The sequence below is a fragment of the Ambystoma mexicanum genome, chromosome 10 (assembly GCF_040938575.1).
Source record: "Ambystoma mexicanum isolate Mex_15411 chromosome 10, UKY_AmexF1_1, whole genome shotgun sequence".
Classification (NCBI taxonomy): Eukaryota; Metazoa; Chordata; class Amphibia; order Caudata; family Ambystomatidae; genus Ambystoma; species Ambystoma mexicanum.
Window position 1 is genome coordinate 1,291,641,607 of NC_090932.1, and position 13,924 is coordinate 1,291,655,530.

Below are 13,924 nucleotides of genomic sequence, written 5' to 3' on the forward strand. Positions count from 1 at the left end.
TTAATTGGTGTTTCAAGATCAAATTGCCCCATGGTTTACAATGTTTATTAGAAAGTCAATTTCCAATGGGCCCCGAACCTCTCTCATCGACTTTATCATCAGGAAGAAATATCTTAGCGTTGAAATCTCTGGCTATTATGATCGGAAGCTCTGAGTCACATTGTTTTAAGATTTTCGCTATTCTCTCCACATTTACTTTATTCTGTTAGGAGGATTGTATATATTTATCAGCATTAGACTCGGGAATTGGGGTATGGTAGTTTTAACCATCACCACTAACGCCATATCGTTGGACCAACTTGTTTTCACTCCGGACCATGGATATTTTATAGCTGTTAATAGGCCGCCTTTTGGGTGTCCTCTCATTCCTTTTGACGCTAAACTTTGTATGCAGCACCATCCATCAATATCACACGGTTCATATAGCAAAGTTTCCTGCAATGTTACCATACAGAAACTGTTTAAGTTCTCTAGCAGCCCATCTTCTTTTTCAAAGTGTAGATTACCACGGGTGTTCCAGGATATCCTCATATCCAATTCATCAGGGACGTTGTTCAAGTTGAGATTGAAATTTTATCGGAAGCCACTGCCAGTAACCTTAATTCTTGGCTTCCTTACTTGTCTCAGCTAGCTGCACAGTATTAGAATTCCTGAGAGTTTTGGGTCTATTATTGGTGATTGATTGTCCCTGTATCCCCGAGCCACCACTTATCTCTGGTTGCAATTCAGTTTCTGTTGACCCTACCCCTATTATGGCTGTGCTGTTATTATTTTTCTTATTGAGATTAATTGCCAACCTCTGATTCTTCACCATGCGCATAGAGGTTTCTGTACATGTGTACCCTACTTTGTTAAATAATTTGTGGTGACTTAATATAAACTCTAGTATTGTGTCATCCATACACCACACATTAGTCGTCACCAACATGGGGGTCACTAATTGGTCAACAATCTTGAAATCACTAGATATCACCATCCGCAGAGGAACCAGGTTCACACATATCTCAGCAATACGTTGTCTATTTAGAATCTCTATTGTGCCAGACTTGTTAATTGCTTGAAACTGAAGTGCCCTAACAAAATTTAAAGGGTCTTTCTTATATGTGGGCTCATTATCTTCAACTCCTGAGTTATCTTTAAATCGTACAAATTTATTAGTTACTGTTGCAGGGTTATTACAACCAGAAAGCGCTTTTGTATCAATCGGGGGTAATTGCTCATCATCATTCACTGAGCACTCTTCATTAAATAAGGTCTTTATCGCTTTCAGCACTTTGGTCGTGATCCCTTGTCCTTTGTTCGTATTTATTACTTTCTTCCTGTTCTTATTAATTGGGACTACCCACTCATCTAATGTAGGGACAGCAGTCTTGTGGGGGTGCTTCTATTGCCATATCCGGCTTTTGCAATTTTGTGATTTTCTTAAGTGGTCTTTTTGTGGTCGAGTTCGCCACTGGTGTATAAATTGAAACTGTATGTATACCTAAAAATTGGGTTCTTTTGTCAACGGCGTGGGTTTCATTCTACACGGTTCCACACTTACATCTATTGCTAGAGTGGGTACCGGTTCTTCTACTATATTAGAGGCAACAACATCTCTTACGATACCATTCTTGCCTCTTCCCATATGTAAGTTATTGTACATTACTGCTTGTGACCATTTTTCGTTCAATTGTTTCCTGATCTTTATCCCCTTTCTCTGCATTCTCCCAAGTCCCCCTGCCTCAGCCGCACTTGCTATTGTATACCCCATAGAGTTATCACAGTGCAGATTCTCCACTTTTGTTAATGGCGAACCAGATCCAAGTCCCACCGAAGCGGCCACTGGATATATAACTTTAGTATTATTTCCTATTTCACTGAAGGTCTTGTCCTTTATTAATACTCTTATGTAGCAGGACAGAGTGGACATCCAAATTCTGTTCTATAGTTTCACATCTATCCACCAACTCGGTGAGCACTCTTTCTAAAGCTTCCCATAGTTCCTCATTTTTAGAGGAGAAAAGCTCTCATTATCCCGAGATTGGGTACTATTGTTAGGCAGAAACCTGTGCAGTTCCCTTGGGGAACACTGCAAAAGATTTAAGACTACAGGTATAGCAGTAAACCCACTTGGTAGCAGCCTGCACCACCCAGATTTACCTGGTAGCTGTGGCTGAGCAGTCAGACTTCCCTCAAGAAGAGTTAGGCAGTATGCAAAGTATACACAATATGTACTCAAATACAATAGCACAAGCAAACACTGACCAGAGCTTGGTTTCAGAAGTATATAGTTATTTATTTTAAGAACACATAAGTTGAAAACACTCTAGCAATATATAGTAAAACACTTCAAACACAGTTATATGGAAAGCAGTCCCAACCCTTATTCCTAACTAGACAACTCTTGGTTAACACCACATAATTCAAACAGAGGTGAGTGCTTAACTTTTAGATGACACTCTAGTAGGTTCAAAGGAGGGAGGGAAAAAGAGCAGAATTAGGATAGACACACCACTCTAAGGTCAAGAACACTCTTTGTAAGTTCAAGGAAGCACAAAGTCACAGGTGAGCAAAAGTCACTAGGCAGGGCCCACTCTTAGAGCAGACGGAGCGAAAATGTGCCCAAGATCACACAGTTATTAGGGATTTAGAGTCTTGCAAACGAGTTCAGAAAGAGTTTAGAGAGGCTTAGAAAGTTTAGCCAGGGTGTCCCAGGCAATCCCAGGTTCGAAAGCCGGGGGCTAAAACTACCCCGTACAGTCGGTAGCAAGGGAAGCCAGGCGGAACACGGTACCTTAAACGGGAAGGATCCTCCAGCGGTGGCAGTTGTTCCAGGCAGTGGCAGCAAGGCTCGACGTCGGTCAGGGAAGAAGCAGATCTCGCTGAAGAGCAGAAGAAGAAGGTCGTTGCACTGCCCGGGAAGAAACCAGCCGCGGAGTCCTCCAGTTAAAGGGTTGTACCGACTTTCGCGGTTGTGGTAAAAGTGTGGTTTTCCGGTTGCCGGGGTGCTTGGCACGGGCAAGGCGGCCACGAGATACCTCGAAGAAGCGGAAAGAAGGTGAAAACTGGTTGTCCCCAGCAGTCAAGGGAAGGAGCCACTCCGTTAAGAGTTCTCCTCGGTCGTTGGGAAAAGTGGTGAGACGGTTCAGCAGGGCTCCACCGGGTGGTGTCGTCGTAGCAGGTCGGCTCAGCTCTTCCCTCGTCGGATTCTTGGTCCTGTGGCGACTTCTGAAGTTCCAGTCCCCAAAGCCCTGCTTTTATGCAGCAAACCCCCATTCACCCAGCCTAGCTGTCACTTAAACATGCTAAGTGGTGAGCCGGCCGGCTCACCACTTGGGCCAATCAGGACGGAGTGCGACTTGAGTTACCAAGGTAACTCAGTCCAGGGTGCCTAAATCCCCCTCCACCCCTCCTAAGTACCCCAGACAGAGTGGCACCACTTTGGAGGGCTTCTGTGGAGAAGCCCGCCAAAAGTGGAACAAAGGGCTCCACTTTGGGTCAGAGTTACAGAGGCGAGCGCCAACGCCATTTTAGGATCAAGTTTTGGCAAAAATCCCAACCGGAGTTATAATAATAAATATATAAACCGGCGGTATGTTTGAGGCTACCGTAAATAAATAATTAAATGTGTTAGCCTAAAACAATGGGAAATCCCATAGGAAAATATTCGCGGTTGAATATAAAAAGTAGTTTACACTGCCACCAGCCAAAACTCGATCAGGGGGGACGGAGACGTGCCCCCTTGACTAACAGACCCTGGGGCAATCGAATTGCCCCAGCCAGTACGTCCACAATGTGATGGTTTGTACTGGTTCTGTTTAGGATTTAAGACTAGTAAAGTCTTTGGAGACTTTACCTGCCCTGGGAGACAGTAGTCAGTCCCAGGGTATGGAGTCTATGTTGGGGAGTCCCTAGGACACCCCTGGGTTACTGCACAGAGGGTGCTGTGTAACCCACATTACAAAAACACATGAGGCCCTATGGAGTAAAAGACCCCATAGCCCATTCAACACAAGGTTAACCAAAGAAACACTCTTCAAACATGCCCAAGAGTGAGGGAAAAAGTGTCTCACTCTTGGCAGGAGAAAAAAAGAAACCCCAAGAAATCCAGCAAAGCTGCTGGGGGACTCACTAGGTAGGGAAATTCAGCCTAAACCCCTAACAACTATTAACTGTGATATTGCTAATATTCATTCTTGGGTTTTGCAAAGTATCTTGTGGGTCCCTCTTCAAGCTGGGTTCCTCAGTGTATATTATTAGACCCGAGACTGGATCAATAACAAACCTTTCATATTTCTCATTTTTGGCTGTGTCACTCTGAGGGTATTTACAGGTGGCTTGATGTACTAAGGCCGCTCTCTTTGTTTGGGATCTCGCTTGCCATATTTGGCTCATTAGACTCTATCTCGTTACAGCATTTGATTCTCATTCTCTATTAGTTTACACATATTATCAATCATGTTGCCATTGGATGGTAATAGATTCATGATTGAATTGACAGAAGCTTTTCCTCCCCAGATTGCAATCTCTGTGCACTCATTATTTGTATCTTTGGTACTCGCCGTCTTCAGCTCCATGACACCAAAGAGAGGGATTGCTGGTAAGCAGCAGGTTTAGCGGGAATGGAGCTACAGAGATTAATTATCATCTCTCTGTCTCTGGCCAAGTGCTTCATTGACTTTAATATAGTCAATTTAATTTGAGTGGTTTCTTTTGATGAGGCCCTCCCTCTTGATGTGCACTTGTTTTCCTTTCTTTGGCTTCCCACTCTTTCCCATGTTTGTATCTTCTCAAAATCCATTAGTGATACTACAAACCCTTGGTTCCGCAACCTCTCTTTCGGAAATAACCAGGCCCAATACCAAGTCAGAGTTGAAATGCACTACCGAACAGTTGAAATGTTTTTTGTCCGGAAAATCCACTCTGTGTTTCTCTTGTGCATAACATTCTCAGGCTTGGTATTTGTGCTAGTAGAAGCAAAACATTGCCTTGTTCTAATACAGTTGATCCCAGCTCTCCTCCGTCACCCTCCAACCACTTCGTCCTGATGAGGCTGGTCCATGACTTCGTTTAACCCTTTAAGTGCCATGGCCCCCCGGCCCCCGTGCCAAGGCCTTTTTTGGTGATTTCAGTATGTCGCAATTCAGTGCCTTGTAACTTTTTTGTTACATGAGATATCTCAGCCAAATTAGGGCCCTTTTTTACCCACATGTAGGCGGTCCTAACACCACCCAGGAATCCTAGGTTGTTGTAGGGGGGTGAGAGAAAATAAGCACAAAGTGTGAAAATGTTGGGGTTTTTCAAAAAAATGCCTATAAAATGATGTTCAAAGAAGTCTGTGTTTTTTTCTCTGTAAGAGCTAGGAGCAAATGGTTTGTGGGGTTGAATTCCACAATTTCCTGGTGTTCAAGAACAGGTTGAGTGGAAACGAAAATAAATTATTTTGATGTGGTTATCAACCGTTTTGTGAGAGGTAGGCGATTTTGGCCATTTTTGCCAATTGGACCTGCGTGGACGGAATGGAAGAAAAGGGTAGGAAAGCCGAATTGGGGGACAGAAAGACATACATTTCTGAAAAGTAGACAAAATTCCAAGTTTAGGAAAGGGTGATTTGTGCAGGTCAGGCAACAACTAGGTAGGGGAAAATTCCATAGTTTGGGGAAAAAGCAGGAAAATGACAGAAAAAAAGGTATCTTGTGGACATGGTTGGCTTGGTACGGCAATGGCTTCTCTGAATTTTGAGAAAAACAATGCTCCGCTACATTTCCCCCGACTCTTGCAGTTAGGCAATCACACATTGTTATGCTTACGGCCTGAACAGACGTACTTAGCATGTGTAAATCAGGAAAACCAATGTGGTGATGGACGACAAGCATACATTTTTTTGAAAGAGCACAGGCAGACCTTTTCAAGGGTAGGTGACTTGTGCAGGTTACAAAAGTGTATGGTGCCTAAAGCAGTGACGAAATGTAGGGCACATTTGGGAAATAAAAGGGTTGTGTGACAAAGGGCACCAGCAAATGGGTCGAAACGTTATGAAAACCACACAAACACAACAAATGTCATACCTTCCCGCGTTCCCACACATGTCCCAATGAAAACGGTACCTCACATGTGTGGGTGCACCTACCTGGGCGCCAAGGGGAAAGCCTAAAACACAGTTAACCCGAAGTCTTTTCCGACAGCTGAATTTCACAATTTTTTCAGAAGGGCACATCATACAGATATGGGCCTAGGGGTGTCCAAGCCACCAAGGAAAACCGGGAACCCTATGCATTTCTGAAAAGAGGACACCCGTGGGAATCTGCAGAGGTCTGACATGCGCAAAGCGGCCCAGGATTTATTCCCCAGAACCCCCGACAAAGTGAACATTGTGTTTTTTCCCCACCAAATATCACACTTTGTCAGGGATTGTGGCTAATAAAAACTGGGGCAATTTGTGCAAGGCAGACCTCTGCAGACTCCCACGGGTGTCCTCTTTTTGGAAATGCATGGGGTTCCCTGTTTTCGTTGGTGGCTTGGACACCCTAGGCCCAAATCTGTAGGGTGTGCGCATGCGCAGAATTCCTGAAATTATGCTGTGGCGAAAGACTTGGGGTTAGCCGTGTTGTAGACTTTACCCTTTGTGCCCAGGAAGGTGGTGGCGTATTTCGGTGGGTGAGCAGAGGGAAATGTGTGGAAATTGTGTCCCCCCCACCCCAAATTTGGACTTTGCCGGGGGTTCTGGGTAATAAACTGTGGCCCGATTTTGCACAAGTCAGACCTCTGTGGATTCCCGAGGTGTCCTCTTTTCAGAAATGCATGGGGTTCCCAGTTTTTCCATATCTGTTTTTTTTTTTTAATTTTTATTTTGAAAACAAACAATACAAACCAAACTTGCAGCATTATTTACAACAGACTCGTGAACATCAATTAACGCACATTACTGCTCCCCAAATCCCCCCGCCCCTCAAGAGCTTATTTGCATTTCTCGTTCTGTATCTCCTGCGTGTGGCTGGGTATCGCTTCCTTCCGAAGCTGCAGAATCCACTTCTGTGCCAAACAGTCCTGTTATTAACATTCTCCAAGCCATCAGGTTACCCACCACTTCTTCCCCGCACTTGCTACATGCCTCCTGCCACACCACCGTTTCAGCCTCTGCCCATTTTTTGCAAGTCCCGCCACCATACCTCAACCCGTGGCTTGTGGCACTGCTTCCAGCCCATGGCAATCCTTCTTTTAGCAAGCACATATGCCAGGTCCCTCAGTTTCCCAAGATGTTTTGTATTCCGTGGTCTGGGAAACTCTCCCAACAGGCAGGCCCAGGCCGTATCTATGTTAAGCGTGACCCCTTTATCCGCTAGTTTCCGTGCCACTTCCCCCCAAAAAGCTTCAATCACTGGGCAAGACCAGAACATGTGTGTCATATCAGCATCTTCTTCATCGCATTTTGGGCATGCTTGTCTTCCTGCGTTTGCAAACTTAGATATTCTCTTCAGGGTCATATAGGCTCTATGCGTTATGTATAACTGTATCTGCTGCAATCTGGCGTTTCTGGACACCTTCTTGTGGTATCCTATAGCACGTTCCCACAATCCATCGGTCATCTGTGCCCCCACCTCCGCTTCCCAGTCCAGCCTCAAATGAGTCAAATCCTTCCCCACCCGGGTCATCACCATCTCATACAGTCTAGAGATCTTGTGCCCTCCTTCTGATATGTCATATATTGTTCCCATTAGGACGTCTGGCTCCTCCCCCAGTACAGTCTCTGGCCAGGTTTTGCGAATAGTCTGCACTAGCCTGAGATACGTGACATATTGGCCTCCATGCAAACCTGTCTCTTCTCCGAGTTCTTCGAAATCTTTAATAATCCCTTCTTGCCATACATCTCCCAATGTGACCAGCCCAACCGATTCCCAATAGGTCCTGATTATCATCCTGAGTTGGTTGTCTCCCCCAGCTAAGGCGACTAGTGGCACCTGTGGGGAACACGGGCACGGGTTCTCCATCAGTTGGCATACTCTGTGCCACATCTTCCACCCAAGCAACAGCATACCCGGGCGTTCTTTCATTTCGAGTCTAGGCACCCAGATAATCTCCTTTAGGTAAAACGGGGTGCAGTCCTGCCCAAACAGCCTAGATTCAGGAGTTTCTTCATCAGAGAGCCATTTGGTTACATATTGCAACTGACTAGCTACATAATAGGCTTTAAAATTCGGCAGCTTAATGCCCCCTCTATCATGGAAGTTCTGTAGCTTCCATAGCGCCACTCTATTGCGAGTGCCGTGCCATAGGAAGTCCCTGCACATGCTGTTCAGTTTGACAAAAACTTTTTGGGTATCAAGTATGGTATATTACTGAAAAAATGTAACAGCCTGGGCAGGACCACCATTTTGAGCATCGCCCCCCGTCCCATCATCGCCAGCGGCAGCTTCTCCCAAAACTTCATATTTGTTCGGATTTTTTTCACAGCCACCTCGGTATTATGCAAGTGTTCCCCCTCCACCATATGATACACATCTATTCCGAGGTAGCGGAAGGAATCAGCCGCCCAAGGTACGGACAACACTGGCAACCGTTCCTGAGGGGCTCGTATGTAGCTCCCCAATGGGAACATGCTCGATTTTTGGGGGTTTACCGCTATGCCGGACAGTTCTGCATACTTTTCCATAACCTCTAGAATATACTGAAGATTTTCTTCCGGATATTTCAAATACAGTAGTAAATCGTCAGCATACAAGGATATTAGGTGTTTCTCTCCCCCTGCCTCAATACCGACCATGTCATATTGTTGTCTGAGGTACACTGCCAGGGGCTCCAGGGCTAGAATGTATAACAACGGTCTGGTGCCTCTACTGAGTTGCCACCTCTCAGATATCACCGATCCTGTGCGTACTGTGGCCAATGGTTCACTGTATAGTAATTTTGCCCAGCTAACATAACCCGGCCCCATCCCGTATTCTTCCAGGGCCGCCAGCAACCATGGCCACCTCACTGAATCAAAAGCGTTGACTGCATCTAGGGACACCACCGCCATTTCCCCATCGCTCCTGTTTCCCTCTTCAATCACCCGGTGGAGTCGCCTGTGGTTGTGGGTTATATTTCTGTTGGGGGCATAACCTGTCTGATCCGGGTGTATCAGTTTGCTAATAACCCTTTGCAGCCTATTGGCCAGGACCGCCGTCAAGATCTTGCTATCCTGGTTCAACATTGACAACGGCCTATAGGAGCCGCAGCTATGCCCTGGTTTGTTGGGCTTAGGGAGCGGCACAATTAGTGCTTCTCTGAGTGATTCCGGTAGCCGACCCTTCTCAAAAGACTCATTGAGCATCTCTAGCATAGGGGGGGAGTACTTCCACTTTATATGTTTTGTAAAACTCGCCAGGGAATCCGTCCGCGCCCGGGGTCTTGCAGGTGGGCAGCTGCTTCACCACCTCCTCTAATTCCTCTAAGGTAATCCGTGCGTCCAGCTCCTCCCTTTCTTCATCACTAATCTTAGGTAATTCCATGTCTTTTAGTGTTTCTCTAATCTCCTCCCGATTGTCCCCTCCTTTGTCCTCATATAATGTTCTATAATAGTCCAAGAATGCCTTGTTGACTCCCTCCTGGGTGTCAACCATCTCCCCGTCTTCTCTAGTTATTGTCCGAATCGGGGGGCCTGGGGGTTTCGCTCTTATATAACCACGCCAACAAGCAGCCAGTTTTATCCCCACCTGCATGTTGCCTCTCAACATACTTCTTGTAGTTAAGGTTGCAGAGCCTTTCCCAAAGCTCTGCGCACCTTTGCTGCAACTCAAGTACAAGTTCCGCATCCCCTCCCGCCCTGTTGCTTTCGCGCTCCAGTTTCTCTTCCGCTTCCTCTAGTTCCGTTAGGACCCCACCCTGTAGGCCTATTGACCTAGCAATAGCAGCACCCCGCAATACCACCTTAAAGGCTTCCCAGAGCGTGCACGCTGAATCTACGATGCCTGTGTTTACCTCAAAGTACTATGTGATCACATCCCTGATATCTTCCCTGAAGACTGGGTCTCGGAGCGCCTCAGCCCGGAGGCGCCATGTCGGTATCCGCGCCCTGGGGCGACAGTACTGCCAGCTCAGCACCAGAGGCGAGTGGTCCGACAGGACCCTCGCTCTATATTCTATTTGGGTGGTCTCTATCACCACATCTGGCGTGGCAAAAAAGTAATCCAGCCTCGTGTGCAGGTGCTGCGGAGCTGAGTAGTGCGAGTACTGTGTTTCATTAGGGTGTTTCAGTCTCCAAACATCCGCCAGCCCAAAGTCATCTAGTAATGTCTGCAATACCCTGGCCGCTGGGGTGGGCCTATCAATCTTCCCATCAGATCTGTCTGCCTTTGGGTTGAGCACGCAGTTGAAATCCCCTCCCCAGATAACCGCTCCTCCCATACACGCGCCCAGATGAGTACACAGGGTTCTAAAATATGTTGCAGTGTTTTGGTTGGGGGCATACGTATTTATAATGCACACCTCTCTATTCTCTACCAAAGCCTTTAATATGACCAACCTCCCCTCCGTGTCCACCACCTCTTGTGTAAGTTGAAGAGGAACGTGCGGTGCCACCCAGACCAGCACTCCCCTAGCGTAGGCAGAGTACGGAGAGCCTACTACAGTACCTCTCCAGTTCTTCCCCACCAGTTCCAATTTTTGCTGGGTCAAATGTGTTTCCTGCAACAACGCAATATCAATCTTCTGTCTTTTTAAGTACATCATGACTTTGTTTCTCTTTAAGTAACTGTTAAGTCCCCTGACATTCCATGTTACGATCTTAAAGGCATGGTCTAGTAAAATTTTTTATTGTCCCTACGGGTCGGCCATGTTTTTTTAAGCCTAAGTGGCTCGATTTTAGAAAACTTTCCTATGGACCTTACCCGAGTTTTCGTACATTAAACGCACGCGAAAACAAGCACCAGGGAGCCGCCATTTTCTGATAATCCTATCTTTTCCCCGATCGCCCTGGCTGACCTGCTTTTGCGGCACTAAATCAATTCCCCCGCCCCTGAGCCTGTCATCAGCAGACTCGTACCGCCCATTTCCCAACGCCAAAGCACGTTTCGTGTCAACATTCGCTGCGCTTCAGCTAATGACGTGTCGCCATGGAAATGGCAGGACGCCTCTTTCCTCAATAAGTATAAACAGACCATTTCACAACACACAGCAGCAGATTTTCGATTCCATTCCTCTCTCTGTGTTACTTTGAGTATTCTGTGACTCGTTTCAGTGCTCTGGTCAGCTACCTTCGCCGCTTGTAGCCCGTGTGAACAGATACCAGTACCACCGCTATAAATTATTTTAGTTTGTTTAACACACAATGGCTACAATAATGCCCTACATGTACGAGCCTGAGTATACCGAGGAGGAACTACTGGAAAGGGAAGCACGCGAAAACGATGGGGATTCGGACGGCAGTTGGCAGGACGAATCAACAGATGAAGAGCCTGGGCCTAGTCGAATGGACGGCGTCTCCACCTGGTGCACATGCAATCGGTGCGAGCTAATGCCAACTGAGGACGAGAACTGCTGCTGCCGAGAAAACTCGGGATGCCTGGCCTACATTTCGGAAGGCGAGCCACGACCGCAATGCATCACCGAGCTGCCAGACTTCAGGGCAGCCTGCCTCACACGGGCCGTGTTGAGAATAACACGCAACTGTTCGTCCTCGTAATCCGAGTAACAAGTAAGTATACTCTGCTTGTCATGCCACTCCTATTTCATGTTCTTCTACTATATCCAAAATTACATCTACATATCATTGTAACGCATGTAAGTCGTTCAATAGTGTGTATTGTCTAGATAGCATTTGTCCGTGTAAAATGCCATTAGTTACCATTAGTTACAAGAATTGTCATTGACAACAAACGTTTATTAAACTTATCTTGGTCATTTAAAAACAGTTTGTTTCATTCCTTTTCACAGGTGGTACAGGCTGGTGGCCTATCGTTCCTTTACATGGTGGCTTCACGGGAGGCTTGGACACCGCGTTCGAAGAGTGATACCCGCCTGTGCCGTTCGTGCCATTAGAGAAACGTTTCCGAGTGACAGCGGTCAGTACAGGGGATTTTCTCACGCTGTGCTGCAACCTGACCTGTATAATCTTTAAAGTCTTGTATTTTTGTGTCATGAAAATAAGATACAAAATAAAACACCACATATATTTTAACAACGGTTGTCTCGATTTTTTAAATGAATCAAGTGTGTCTCAATTCAAGGATGGACGTCAGACATCTGTGCTCCGAATGGGTGAAGGTCTGGTCGTTGTGAAGCAGGGTGGTCACTATCTATCTAAGCTAACATAACATATTCTCGATAATGCATGCACTAAATAACACTTGTTCAAAGTCTTTCAGTAGGTTATGTCTCTATAAAAGTCACACATATATCTATACTAACAATTACCATTGGATTATACAGGCCTTAGGGTCTTGACCACTATAATACACCCGTTGAAGTGTGGGTCTGTGCTCACAAGAATCTCTGGTATGTGGCATTTGTTATTGATAAGCACGATATACTATCATTCATATAAAGGCGATATACTATATATTGATATAAAGGCGGTTCGCGCCAGTGGATGCGCGCTGGCATGGGGGGCTGTCAGGGGCGCAAATGGCCAAGGTGCCAAACTACATGTGCACTTTAAAAGGTGTCCCACGCCAAGGGGCCATCGGTCACATGGCCTCCTTAGACCCTGTGTCTCCAGCCAGGCCTCCCCTTGAAGCAGGCCGCCCCCCTGCAATCCACATAAGTGTGTCTCCATTCAGCAGCCTTCCTGTGCCTTATCTGCACGCCCCAGGCCCATCCATCCCACCCCCCTGTATCAAAGGCGGTTCGCGCCGGTGGATGCCCGCTGGCATGGGTGGCTGCCAGGGACGCAAACGGCCAAGGTGCCAAACTACATGTGCACTTCAAAAGGTGTCCCATGCCCAGGGGCCATCGGTCACATGGCCTCCTCAGACCCCGTGTCTCCAGCCAGGCCTCCCCTTGAAGCAGGCTGCCCCCCTGCAATCCACATAAGTGTGTCTCCATTCAGCAGCCTTCCTGTGCCTTATCTGCACGCCCCAGGCCCATCCATCCCACCCCCCTGTATCAAAGGCGGTTCGCGCCGGTGGATGCCCGCTGGCATGGGGGGCTGTCAGGGGCGCAAACGCCCAAGGTGCCAAACTACATGTGCACTTCAAAAGGTGTCCCATGCCCAGGGGCCATCGGTCACATGGCCTCCTCAGACCCTGTGTCTCCAGCCAGGCCTCCCCTTGAAGCAGGCCGCCCCCCTGCAATCCACATAAGTGTGTCTCCATTCAGCAGCCTTCCTGTGCCTTATCTGCACGCCCCAGGCCCATCCATCCCACCCCCCTGTATCAAAGGCGGTTCGTGCCGGTGGATGCCCGCTGGCATGGGGGGCTGTCAGGGGCGCAAACGGCCAAGGTGCCAAACTACATGTGCACTTCAAAAGGTGTCCCACGCCCAGGGGCCATCGGTCACATGGCCTCCTCAGACCCCGTGTCTCCAGCCAGGCCTCCCCTTGAAGCAGGCCGCCCCCCTAAGACCACGACATACATACGTCATTCATTCACAAACACACCCCTGTTTCTAATACTTTATAAACCACTTGATATGTCTCATGAGAACATCTTTGTGCTTTGCAAGTCAACTCCTGAACGTGTTACCTGGCAACCACTGAGATCTGCGCTAATCTGCTCGTCGCCGTGCTATCCGTGAACTTCTGTGACCGCTTAGAGCAAACCCATCAGTGTGCTACCCCTGGCCACCCACCTATTCTCCTGCAACATACTGCTCTGCTTCCTGAATCCAACTGTTTGTTGGTCAAGGTAAGGCCATGTATCCTAGTCATATTTCGCAGATTTTTAAATTTCTATCTATTTACGAGTTGAGTACACAATAGTGCTAGGTTCATTGGTCTCATTGCTATTGACTTGAGTTTCCATTGCTA